This window comes from Poecilia reticulata, chromosome 1, assembly GCF_904066995.2.
Source record: "Poecilia reticulata chromosome 1, P_reticulata-male-v2, whole genome shotgun sequence".
NCBI lineage: Eukaryota > Metazoa > Chordata > Actinopteri > Cyprinodontiformes > Poeciliidae > Poecilia > Poecilia reticulata.
This window is the reverse complement of record NC_088830.1, coordinates 29,682,076-29,696,022: the sequence shown is the minus strand read 5'-3', so window position 1 is coordinate 29,696,022 and position 13,947 is coordinate 29,682,076. Positions and strand designations below refer to the sequence as shown.

The window sequence follows — 13,947 nt, the reverse complement described above, 5'->3', positions numbered from 1 at the left end:
ACTCATTAATTGAATGTCCACAACATCATTTAGATTTTCTTAATGCTAATTATTTTATTAGTAAGGCAATTTTGCAAGGGTCAGTACAGCTTAATTCAGTAGCAGAAATAATCAAACAAGTAAAATCAATAATCTAACATATCTTTCCCTAATGCTGACACTGAGAACTAAAAAAGGGAAACTTTGAGAGAGACGGACAGAGTTTGGCATTTTGAACCCCAAAACTGGCCAGATGATGAAGAAGGTGTTGTTGCAGCAGCAGGAGGTTCCCAGTACAGGAAGAGTACTGACTTAGAGCAGCAGGTCTCGGGCATCAGGGTGACTTCCTCATGCGCGTAGCGGTCCTCAGCTTCTTGTCTTGCAGCTCTGTAGCTCCCTTCTCCTCGTCTCACAATCTTCCTGGTCCCATGGAAGGAACACACCAGTTCTTCCTCTTTGCCTTTGTTCTTTGCCTTTGTCTTTATCTTCATCTTTGCCTTGTTAAATTCCCAAAGGTAATAAAAGAGGCAAAATTATAATGAAATCAACTAGGATCAATCACATCCTATCCTTGTTCTTATCCCTAACCTGTATTCACTAAGTTCACTGAGCGAGGCTTTGGGGGAAGCTGGTCAACTCATACCCGGTGGTTCTTGGTCTCAGCAGCTGTAATCTTTAGATGTCCTTGGTCAGAGTCTTTGTCCAGCCGGAGCAAAGTCCTCTTTCTTGAAGAGAAGCGGAGCAAAACCGTGCGTTGTTCTTATAACGTGCAGAATCTTTGTCTTCAAATGATCTCCGTCTCTTTTCCAAGTCGGCTGCAACTGGGTTGAGAGCGTTGGGTAGAGGCAGAGGAGTTGGTCGGATCTGGAACCAGGGTCGGTGGCGGGTGGAACTCGTCCCTTCTAGGCGGCGTGACCCTGGGACTTCCCTCGGTCCCGGGGTGTGGTCCTCTGCTGGTCTTTAGCCTGCTTCCTCTGGTGGCTCCTCTTCTGCGCCGTGGACGAAGAACCCCGTTTCTCTCCTGAGCTCCACATTTTAAACCCTCTCAACGTAGGGCAGTCTTCGGGGCAGGGCTGCGTCACTTTAGAACCTGCCCACCACGTCTCACTGTTTGTGGAAAGTACCTACCTTCCCCAACTGCCCCAACTCCCTCGTGACACATTCCGTGGTTACCGGTGACCATCCGTTTCTGATTATGCTGCACCCATCGTCAGTACTTCCCTTGTTCACCAGTGACCATCTGTTTCTAATTATGCTGCCCATCGCCCATCGCCCCCGCTCAGGAATGTTGTACTTTGCTGTATGTTTCTTCCTCACTCATCATCCTTAAGCTTTAATAAACAATGATTATTATACAACAATCAAGTTGTTGAAACCTCAATTCCCATAATACATTATAACAGTCAGCTGATTAAAAGTACAGAACATATATTTGATTATACATCACAGGCATTCCTTCATTGGCATGTGTATTATTATTTTAAACCTGTTACAAACCATAATCATCATTAAATCATTATACAAGGTTTACTGTTATTTCTCAGGCTTTTATTCCGTTTTCTGCGTGTACCTGGACAGATCTCACATGCTCATACCAGGTTTCATGACAGTCTTTGTCTTTGGGGGTCTAAACCCAGCTGTTGAGAGAAGTGCAATTTGAAGCCACATGTTGCGGGGCTAACGGGTTGGTCCCCATGTGCAGAACAGTCTCCGGCTCTGTGGCCCCGGCTCTTCTTCAGCTGCAGAGTTCTTTGTCCATCTCGATCTTGGCTCGAAGCTGCCTGAAGGATCCAACCAACGATTCCTCTTTTGCACCCACCTTATAAAGGGTTTATCCACCTTTTGGTGTGTTTGCATTGGCTAGCTTTGTTGCTGTGCCTCTCATTGGCTGACTGCTTGGACAGATGATCTCACATCCATCACCTTGGAGACATTATGTCCTGATGTCTGTTCTCTTTTCTTAGAAAAGTTGAAGTTTAGCAATAAGGCCTTGGTCACCTCCGCTCTCCTATCAGTTCCTCTTTTCCCCTGACTTTTCACCTACCATCTACCTCCAACACAACATCAGTGACCTTTAATTACAGTTACAACATTTTACACCTTTTCAAGTTCAATGTCAAAATCACATTTATAACCTTTTAGTTTCTTTGATTTAACATTCATTTATAATGTTATAATAACCACCATAACTTATTAGTTACTCTTATTATAATCATAATGCGAGTTATTACAGACATTTCTGACAAGAAACCAAGAATACCCATTATTCTAATTATCCGATACCAAGTTACAGTTACTTGTTTCACCTTTAAGTACTTCCACAAGTGTAAGAGTAAGTGTAAATATTCTTATAATCAAACCAACATCAACCACTGGTTAAACCAATATTAATTATTGGCATAATTATAAGTCATTATTTTAAGTATTTTACTCTGGGTTTTATCCAATATCTCAAAATGTTTAGATTTTATTCTTTAAAAACATTTAATGCTTTAAAATAAGGAATGGTCTGAATTATTTTTAGACTGATGCAAGATAGAAACTTCCCCTTTCTTCAGGAAACCAGCTATTCCTGTTCATGACTCTCTTTCTGCCTGACTTTGACACACAAACAGATTCATTTTATTACAGTCTGACTCTATTGTTGGGTCTTGATGTCACCTGTGTAATTAATTTTAAGGTAAATTTATTTATTGTTACTATTACACTAAAATCTCCAGCATGGGGAAGTGGGATGAGCTCGACTTTTCTCGACAATATATATATATATATATATACCCTTCTGTCAAATTTTAATCGGAGTTTGATGGATTAAAGGAAATTAAATCCCGCCCCACATCCGGTAACAGGAAATTCCACTGCAAACAAAGACTTTAATCCTATGGGAACTTTGTGACCTCCTGACCTCCCTCTGTGACCATCTGCTCACCATTATCTCCTCCCGAACTCTTTGAATTAGCCAATAGAAACAGAGACAGAGGGTTTGGTCTTTTTTTTTTTTTTTTAGGGTTTGTTATACTCTCTAAAAAAATCAAGCACTCTACTGCTAAGAGTTGTTCAAGAACTTTGCAATGTATGGAGCTAAACGAGTTCATCCTGCTGCTGAGAATAAAGAACCTGTCTCCTCTGTAACATCTGATACGGGTTCGGAGTTACCTAGCCCGAGAACATTTGCTAAGATGATGGCGTCAACTCTTTTAACAAATAAACATCTGGTTGCTGAAGAAGAACCTACAATTGTACATGAGATCCCGATAGCAGTGAAACCGGATTTGGGTCCGGTGATGGACACACCGGCAAGCTCACCTTCATCGCCTGATCCATCTACCTCAGAAACTGTGGATAAAAGAGAAATATTGACAAGCGGGACTTCTCTTCTATGCGAGACACCAATTTCCATCTACGACAACTCAAGTCTCGGAGCAGATGCCCCCAAAAGATCGACATTTTATTTGCCTCGTGTGCAGATGCCTGTACTCCAATCCGTCAAGGAAGACTGGTGTTTAAAACCTCACAGTCTTTGGGGCTAATGGGGTTATGTTTTCCGTTATGAGTCTGGAGAACTTTACCTGTACCAGCTGGACAAGAATGAGGAGCTTGCAGCAATAACGAATACATGCAGCCTCACCTATAATGACTGGGCAGTGTTAAAGATCGCAATTCCACGTGCCAATGAAAACTTCGAATCGGCCTTGAAGCAAAATACAAGAGAAGATGAGCTTGACCCTCGATCTGCAAAGAAAACCAGAAAGCGGTGTTTCCGATACTGAAATTGGAAGGGGAGAAATTCTCTTCAGTGCAGTGTGGGAATCGAAAACTACAGAGTCTGGCCGCTGGTCCTTACGGGCAAGCAGACGGAAGGGAGACAGCAGGAATTCCCCAGACTTGTTTTGTGTTTAAGGCGTTCAATCTAGACTGTGGTGTATTCAGAACCATGCTGGCTTTCCCATTTGATGCTTGGTCTGAGAAAATGGCAGAAGTTGGGGATCGAATTCCTGAACTGTTCCAAAAATCTCGCTGCTGGCTTGATATTTTGTCAGTGAAAAAAACTCTGACATTTCCTGTACAGCCTCTAAGACGGGTCCTTTTCTGAAAACCCACCCCACTACCTTATATAATGCGAGGGTTGCAGGGACTTCAGACACCAAACCATAGAATGGAGAAGAAAGGAGCTATGGCTCACCCCCTACTGGGGTGAGCCCAGTTATTCGACAGAGAGCCTCTTTTGTCCTCCATCACCTGGAAACTACTACTACACGGGTCCGTATCATCTGCCTTCTCCTCTTTTATACTACTACTCTTCGGAATAATCTCCAGCACTCTTTCCTACAAGTTTTCTAATACCAAGTACCCTAGCTAAAGAGGGTATCCCTCCAGCAGCAGCAGAGAACTATGGAGATCCTGCTACCAGCTACACCCAACCTCCAGCACCAGCTGCAGAGGACACTGGAGATCCTGCTCCTAGCTACTCCCAACCTCCAGCACCAGCTGCAGAGGTCATTGGAGATCCTGCTCCTAGCTACTCCCAACCTCCAGCACCAGCTGCAGAGGACATTGGAGATCTTGCTCCTAGCTACTCCCAACCTCCAGCACCAGCTGCAGAGGACATTGGAGATCTTGCTCCTAGCTACTCCCTGCAAGAAGATGAAATTGATGGATGGATACCAAGTACCCTGATTGCTACCATAAAAACAGCCTTACTGCGTCTATTCAGTTTAATTTGTGTCAAGTATGTCAAGGAAACCTGCTATGGCTACATAACAGATCACCCAAGCCAGAGGCAGCATCAATGCCTGGAAATACCGGAGGAAGATTATTACCAGCTCAACATTCATCACATCACACAGCGGTTCCTGACTCCACGATTCATACCTACTGTCCAGAATCTCCTGAGGCAGCGCCACATACAGGCTGAGGATGCAAAAGTGAAGATGATTGCAGAGACTGTTTTACACAAACTCAAATTGGCATACGCAATCCAGATCTTAATTACTGACATGTATCAGGACATGAACTCCGCGTTTCAGTGTTACACTATGAATAATAACACAATAAACCTCTCTGGGTTCTTCACAGAAAAAATCCAGGAAGTATTAGAATCTGTATTTTCCTAACTATGAGCCGCACCGGACTATAAACCACAACCCCAAAGTTGTTTTTTTTAACCAGTAAACATACACATATGAACCACAGATATCTCTGCCGCTCCAGGTTTTCCACAGCGATGCAGCAGCAGCAGAGGGGGGCGGACACCCAAAATTTTAGTCATAACAGGTCAATTGAATATCACATTTATTACGTTGAAAAAGAAAAGTTGCCAAGTTTAGATTTAACTGAACTGATTACGGTAGTTTCCAAATGGTAACTGTAACAGTAAAAGTGCTGATCCTTCGTGTCTGCTACTAGCATGTGCTAAAAGAAAATGGGCACGTTCTTCTTCTTCTTTAAATTTCAACAGCAGCTTGCATCCATTATTGTTGCACTACTGCCATCTACTGAATCCTAATATATATACCTCAAATTCTCATAATGATCCCAGTATTATTTTAAAAAACTGTTAAATAGCATTTCCCCTCAATGCTATTTAACTGATCAACATTCTCAAATTTCAATTCCCTATTAAAACCTAATTGCGTTTTAATGGGCGCGTTCTTCTTTTATTTCCAATTTTGACTTCCAATGATTCACGTTGCAATGGTCTCGCTATGGTGTCTTGTACCAAAACTAATCAGCCAAAGTCCTTTCACACAAGTCAGGATTAATTAGTTCTTTCTTTATTTCCATGTAGAATGGAGTGGAACTGTCAAAACACAAACAACTCAGGATGAGCTCAGAGCAGCTTACATAAGTGTTTTACATTCAGTTACACACATTAGAAGTACAACTGATACAACAGCTACCTCTGAATGCTATGAGCGGCAATGCTACGTAGCGACCTGAGAAATCTTAGCAGCCTGCTAGTTTGTGCTACAATGATGTAGCACATAATCAAATCGCCCGCAGGTATTTCCAAAACTAATTCAATAAACAAGTTACTTATTTTATCGTATGTTTACATAAAGGCTCATTTTGAAGTATAAGCTGCTACAGTAGTTTGGGGACCACTGGTCTGAATTCTTTTCTTGGTTGATTTTATGCTCCGTGTGTCAATACAAATTATGATTCATCGATCAGGATTTCCATTTCCAACATTAGCGTTAAATATATCTTTATATACATATTATTGGTTAACATTTAATTGCAATTTCTAGTAAATAAATGTATTGATTGTGATTTCTTACTATTAAAGGAGGAATAAAATCTTTGTACCACAATCTTGTTTTCTCATTATTTAACAACCAGTCACCAATGCAGATGACACAAGTATGGCTGAGAGAAGGTTAATGAAGAAGGTTTACTACACTCCATCACACCTCGGTAGTTTAGGAGGAATAGCTAGGCTGAAAAGAGCTCTGCAGGATGAAACTGGAAAGAAGGTTAAGGTGAAAGTACAAGATTTTTTATCAGAACAAGACACCTATACTCTGCATAAACCTGCATGCATAAATTTCCCGAGAAACAGTTTTTGTCACAAGGCCTTTAAAACAGTTTCAAGCAGACCTTTGTGATATGCAAGCTTTGGTCAAGGAAAATCACGGTTATAATTACCTATTGACAGTCATTGACATATTTTCTAAAAGAGCATACGTACGAGTTTTAAAGAGAAAGACTGCTGACCAGGTGGTAAAAGCCTTTGAATCAATTTTCAAAGACAATCAGATTCCTAAAAAATTGCAAACAGATGTGGGTAAAGAATTTAACAAAAAATGTAAGGCTTTAATGATGAAGCACGGCATTGAGCATTTTTCCACCGCAAGCGAATCAAAAGCATCTGTGATTGAGAGGCTTAATCGCACATTAAAAACAAGAATGTGGCAATATTTCACCGCCAATAACACCCGCCGTTACATCAATGTTGTGCAAAACTTGGTGAAAAGCTACAACCTTAGGTATCATACAAGTATTAAAACTAGCCGTATGGAAGTGAGTTCAAAAAATGCCTTTCAAATCTTTCAGAACCTGTATGGTACATCCTCAAGCACACTTCGCAAGAATTCCAAACCTAAGCTTAAGCCCAGGGATCTGGTTTGAATATCTAAATTAAGCAGCATTTTTGATAAAAATTTGAACAGTTTTATGGATTAAGTGTTTACTGTGGTTAAAACCATACTTCAATCTCCTCCTGTATACAGACTCAAAAACTTGGATGATGAACCTATACAGGGCTCTTTCTATGAAGAGGAGCTTCAGAAAGGGAAATTGTGTAAAGATAAAATGTAACAAGAGGAAAAAATATTAGGTCGTCGCACCATTAGAGGGGTTAAACGGGTCTTTGTGCATTGGAAAAATTGGCCTGAGAAATTTAACAGCTGGGTTAGACAGGATGACCTTGGAGATATATAAAGGGAGCCAGCAATACATCTTACACAAAACAGCACCATGGAGCGCACAGTAGAGGATGAAGGGTTTTACATTACCTTACCGTCAAACGCTGGTCTAAATACGGCCGAAGCACCGGTGATCCGAGTTGCATACATATTTTTCAAATGCAGGTAGAATTCGAACCACGTAAGGTAGAGCAATAATTTTTTTTTTGCAAATAAAACCGAAATAATACTTACTTTTCCGACAATCCACATGTCCCAGAAGCGCTGCATGGCTGCACTTATTTTCACAGGACTTCATATACCATCAGACATCAGGAATTATAGTTCTGTCAAGAAGGACAAGGAAGCGCCCACTGGAGGAGCGTGCGGTGAACTCACAAAAACTTAGAACTTTTAAGCTAAAGAAATCAAACGGGAGAAGCAAGGCTAAGGAAGGAAGTCTGCTCCAAGCAGGGATATATTTTGCTAAACACTAATTTGGAAAAACATGGAAAAACGTGCTCACTGCAACTCCATGATTAGCTGAGGGCTGCCACTCATTATTATTGACACTTGCGAGTCATTATGTGTCATGGCTGCTATCCATCGCTGCCTTATCTTTCCTCATTAAAAGCTATAAAATAAAATGACAAGTGTGGTTTGCATTCTTGTTTGTGCAGCCATTCGTGTAGCACCCTAACACCATTTTTAAAGTGAAATCAACTAAATAAAAGCAGTATTAGGTTACAGGCATTGCTTCGAAGAACTCGACCGGAATGCAGCGTTCATAATAGACACGTGTGTTCATCTGCTCTACCGCTACCAACCGTAATGATTACATAAGATAAAAGTCGAGCAGTTCCCTAAAAGTCCAACAGATGGCAGCAATGCGCCATGCAAAACAAAACACCCTCAGTTTACAGGACACACTTCCTACTAAAGAGCCCCCTGGTGGTTGAAGAAAAATCTACATATAAACCGGAAAATACAATATATGAAACTGGACTGAATATTACTTCCCCATGTATTAAATACAACCAATACGCTTTAAAGGAGCGTATTGGTTGTTTTGATGTTCATTATGGTGGAGTGGCAGGAGTTCTGGAGAATGTGTCGTCACATACAAAGGGTCAATATGAGTCTTATGAAGCCCAAGACAGTAATTAACTGCCGTTTAAAATATTAAGGCTTTTATTTTGTAGGATATTTGTTGGTCTTATATTGAAAGTCCATTGTGTCTCTTAGTTTAGGGACATCAAGTTTCATGGGTTATATTGAATTTACTGTGAACTTCTGCCATTATGCCCACTGTTAGTTTTCTGCTAAGATGGCGCCGTCACAGCTCTGACCTTCAGTACTGCCCTCCTCAGTAGTAGGTGTTCCACCAAGATGGTGTCTTCATAGCTCTAATGATGTGTTCACACCAAATGCATTGCACTCGTCATAGACTTGTCTGATGCTTCAAAATCAACACGTGTGCACTTTTGGTGCATTCACACCAAACGGGTTTTAAGCGCCTTTGGTTTACATTCAAAGTCTATGAGGAGTGTCGGATGCTCCAAATGGGTCAAATGATGCAGCGCTACATGCTCATAACATGCTGCAACGACCCTCAACGTGCTTCCACATAGACTTTGAATGTAAATCACTTTGAATTTAAACCAGACACGCCTGACACTCAAAACCCGTTTGGTGTGTTGGTCTTTTATTGAAAGTCAATTATGTCTTTCAGTTATGGGAATCAAACTGAGAAGCCCCTAAATCTCATCAAACTAAGGCCCTGTTTACACGACAACGATTTCGCACACGACTACGCTCATTGTTTATGCCTGCTACGACTCCATCCTGGAGATCAATTCAAAAAGGCAGGTCTTGGTGGATTATTATTAATTATGAATAATCATCAACTGGAGAGCTTGCTACATCATCTGATGGGAAAACTATTTTGCAAAGTCTGGGCATGCAATGAACTGTCTTTGCTCTCACATAAGTACACAGGACCCGCATATTTTATTGTGAACATGCATCCTGCTCACATGCCCGGAGAACACTGGTTGGCTCTGACTTTGGAAGGAAATGTTGCCACGTTTTCCGACTCGTACGGATTACCCCGATTTTGATTTCTACCCAACGAGCATCGTAAAGTTTTTGAAAGACAGGTCTTCAAAAATAATGTATCTTAATAAACAACTTCAAGACACTGTCTGTTGTTTGCGGTCATCACTGTGTTTATTACCTCTGTAAAAGAGCTTGCGGCTTATCATTGCAACAAGTACTTGATTCATACCCCAGTGATGTGATAAAAAATGATGTGATGGTTTCAGATTTTGATAAAATATCAACGTTGTGTAAAAAACCGAAAGTATTGTTCTTTTAACCACAAAACATGTTCTACGCAAATGTTTAAAGATTGCAACAGATTGTGATTTTCTATTGTTATTTCTGTATTGAAAAAAGAGACTGTACACCTGAAAAATTCTTAAATAAAACATTTTATTGAAAAAAATATTTGTTGTTAAAGTTTATGGAGTAAAAGCAATCCAGTGTGATAGTTTTATTCTTTTACACGTACTTTGTCTGTTTTTGATCTAATCTTCGAAATCAAATTTAGGGGACAACACTATGTTTTTTTTTTTTCCTGAAGGAATTTTCACACCCTCTGTCTTGATACACAGATACTGCTCACGGGCTTGCGGGTTATTCACAGAAGATACTGGAATATTTAGTTCATGTAGAGTAGAGAGGAAATCAGTCCATCCTGCAGGCTTTGAGCCTTTCTTTTAAATGGAACCAGAAGGCTTTTGAGTAAATCAGTCAAATGGGATCCCTTGGTGACATTTTGTTTATAAACAAATTCTGCTTTGGGTGTCCACCCGCTGTTACTCTTGGACAACCTTTTCAAAATTGTTACGACCAGTCTAGGGGGGCCAGGTCGCAACATGAAGGATCCATCCTCCTCCGATCTCAACATCCGACACACACAAAATTGAACAGTTGATAATGATTTATTTTTAAAAAGATGTTACAAATGGAGTACTTGGCTTCAGAGTGAGCTATCGCCGAAAACAACAAACAAAAAGAACCTATCTAAATAGTAACAGAAGCTTACCTAATCAAAAGTAAATAAACCAAAGTACAAAAAACTTACCTTCCTAACCTAAGAAAAACATGAGAAAACTAAGGAAACATAAACGGCAACTCACTCCTACACTCCAGAACTCTAACACAGATAAACAAAGGAAAAGGGTGTGGCCGGTGGAGATGAGTCGAGGATGGAACACAGGAAGTCCGCGTCAGCATCTTTTATGTCCGTCGTCTTCTTGGAATCAATCAACCAGGGACGGGCACCTGCCGACTCATCATTTATAATCAACTGTACGCCGTCAGTCGTAACAAAAATGTATTCAGCATTTTTTCGATCTCTTTCAGAAAATGTTTTCACAACTTCATTTGCAGTTTCATCCAAATCAGTTGGTTTATGAACAGAATTACCTTCATGGTTACCAGGTTCAGGCACCAGCACAGGATCGTCCTTAGCAAGCTGCACAGTTACAGATAACTGAGGCTCTTCTAATTGACCTTGCTTGATTAAAACATGTAAGGCAGGTGAAACACTGAACTAAACCTGCTAATAACTGATTCAGTCTGTTGATTCTTGGGTTGGTAACTGGTTAAACTGAACTGGTCTATTATTACTGATGTGGGATCTTTATCAGCATGTGGACATTTTGTAATGAATTTAATAAACTTACTGGAAATATTTGTAGTTGATTGAAGATTAAACCAGCAATTTGATGTAAGTTTATTCTGTATAAATTATAATTTTTCCAACTACAGTATAAATCAGCTTTTGCTCTATTTATCTGTCTCTGGTGTGTTAAATAAACCCTGATCCTCCCTGAGTTTTAAGTTTTCTGATAAACAGCCTTTATTTTAAATATTGAGTCCCTCATTTTAACATGTGTGCAGCATCATAAATCCTACACTAGACTGCAACTTCATAGGTAAATGTAGTTGTATACGTAAACATTAAGATGAATATTAATGAACAATTAAGATAAATATTAACAGTGAGTGTACATGGGGAACTATGTGGTTTGTATTTGTTCTCAGACCTGTAACCAGTACACTGTTTAATCTTTCAATGTCTTTCAGAACTTTTCAAATGTTTCATATTTCTAACCGGCACCTTCCTCACTTTTATTTTTGTTTTTCAGCCGTTGCTCTGTGGTTTGACCGAAAGCAGACTCTTGAGAACTGCAGTAAAACTGTCGAGAAGTGGCTTCATTACACACCAGAATGAGAGGAAGACATAGAAAGGAATCAAAGTGACGCCAACCAGAGTCCAACTGGAGTTGCCACAACTTGTACCGTTTCCCTGGTTCATACAGTACCACTCTTAACCTCATCGACTCTGTTCTTCTGTGGACAATAGACTGTTATTCTGACAGTCAAAAAGGAGTCAAATATGTTTAAAGATCTGTCCCTCTTTTCTTAAATAAAATGTTATATCAAACCTATGTTGTCATTTTTAAACTTTTGTACACGGTTTACCCATGATCTGCCAATAATATAGTGTTTAACACCAGTGAAGAAACCTTTAGTGGTGTTTTATGTAGACCTATCAGACCTAAAAATGTACATAAATCCTTAGCTTTCAATATGAAATCAACCCAAATCTGCATGTAGATCCACATTCAGATGAAGGTTGAATCAACATTGATTCCTGACTAATTCGATGTAGAATAAACAGAAATGTGTGCAGAACCACATTCAGATAAAGGTTGAATCAATGTTGATTCCTAACTGATTCAATGCAATATCAACACAAATATGCATGAAAATTGACATACAGATGATGGTTGGATCAACATTGATATGTCAGTTATGATTGAAACCCTAATGTTGATTCAACATTCAAGTCACCGACCACATTCAGTGTTGTTTCAATGTCAGCGTTCAACGTTGATTCAATGTTTCTGGCTGACATCGATTCAATGTTGTTTCAATCATTCTGTGCTATCTGGGCCCTTATACAACTCACAGAACAGATGGTTGAAATAAAGGCACTTTTTGACTATTTTCTGTCATTTTATTATAGAAATTGAGGATGGGAGGAATTGATTAAAATCAAATCTGGTATGAAAAAAAATCTTGTAAGTCATATCATCCAGCCTTATTCAGTATATTAAATAATATGACTAACTACATGGGCTGCACAGTGGCGCAGTTGGTAGAGCTGTTGCCTTGCAGCACAAGAAAATGTGAAAGAAAATGGATGGATGGATGGATGGACTAACTACATATTACCTAATATTCACATTTCTTTGCTGGTATTACCTAAAAGTGTTGCATTTTAACATCTCACTTGAATTCCTGATCTACATGCAAATACTTGATATAACGCAAACACAGAGAAATGGGGAAAAAAAGGTTTGTGAAATGTAGAGTATTAAATTTTATTGCAGGTACAAAAAGGATAGCAAAATGAACAGTGTATATATAATATACTTCCTAGCAGCTAATAAGACATCAGACTTCTTTGCCTTTACTGGTGATGAAAACTCGTCACTTTGGAGGAGAGGAAGACCGGCTCAACCCAGTCCAGGATGACTGCAGTGTCAGGGTAGCCAATAAAGTCTGCAGGTAGATTTTTGAATATCTGGTGCTCCGGTTTCAAGATAATAGTTTAACCAAGTGCTGTAAAAATAAAAAAAAGTTAGTCTACATTGTGATGATCCGGCAGACCGTGGACTGATGGACGCCGTCAGCTGGTCCAGGGGCTTGAATCCAATGGAAAGGTAATTGGCACAACGATCATGGCTCAAAAACGCATCACGAGGTGTTGCGATGCAAACCTGAAAAATTAAAAACAAAAAAAACTAATAAGTGTTTATATTTAGCTGGACAACGTAATCAAAACTAATAAATCCTCAGCTCTTTTTGAGAGTTTTGCTTGAAAATAAATTGACAAATATCTCAGGAAATTAAATGTTTAAGTGAAATAGTTCTAGTATCACAAAGAAACTGCAAAAAAAAATGTTTCAGAGGGGTAACAACACTGAAGTTACTGAGTAAGAGTGAACTAAAATACTACTTAGAAAATGCATGTTAAAATCTGTATACTCTTTTGAAAGTGCAGCTGAAATTAATTTAAACTACTAGCAGGCAAAGCACAGTGTTCGCCTAATATTTGTACCACAAATAATACAAAAAATTATGCATATAAGAGGGATTAGTTTATAAAAGTCGAGGCAAACCTAAATTTACCATTTTAAAGACAAAAAGCAGCGGGAGAATGTAACTTCATAGACTCATTTTCTGAGCAGAATCTCAGAGGGAAAAAAAAAGAGAAATTACATTGTGTAATGGGAGGAGGCCTCGGCGAAGACCCAGGACACGCTGGAGGGACTATGTCTCTCGGCTGGCCTGGGAACGCCTTGGGATTCCCCCGGAGGAGCTGGAAGAAGTGGCTGGGGAGAGGGAAGTCTGGGCCTCCCTTCTGAAGCTGCTGCCCCCGTGACCCGATCCCGGATAAGCGGAAGAAAATGGATGGATGGAT

At 39.8% G+C, this 13,947-nt stretch overlaps 1 protein-coding gene across 1 annotated transcript in view; it reads left to right on the top strand.

Annotated features, from left to right (window-relative positions):
• LOC103471416 (perforin-1-like) overlaps nucleotides 1–13,947 on the top strand; it is a 61,981-nt gene that overhangs the window by 12,829 nt on the left and 35,205 nt on the right. The gene's annotated exons all lie outside the window — the stretch shown is intronic.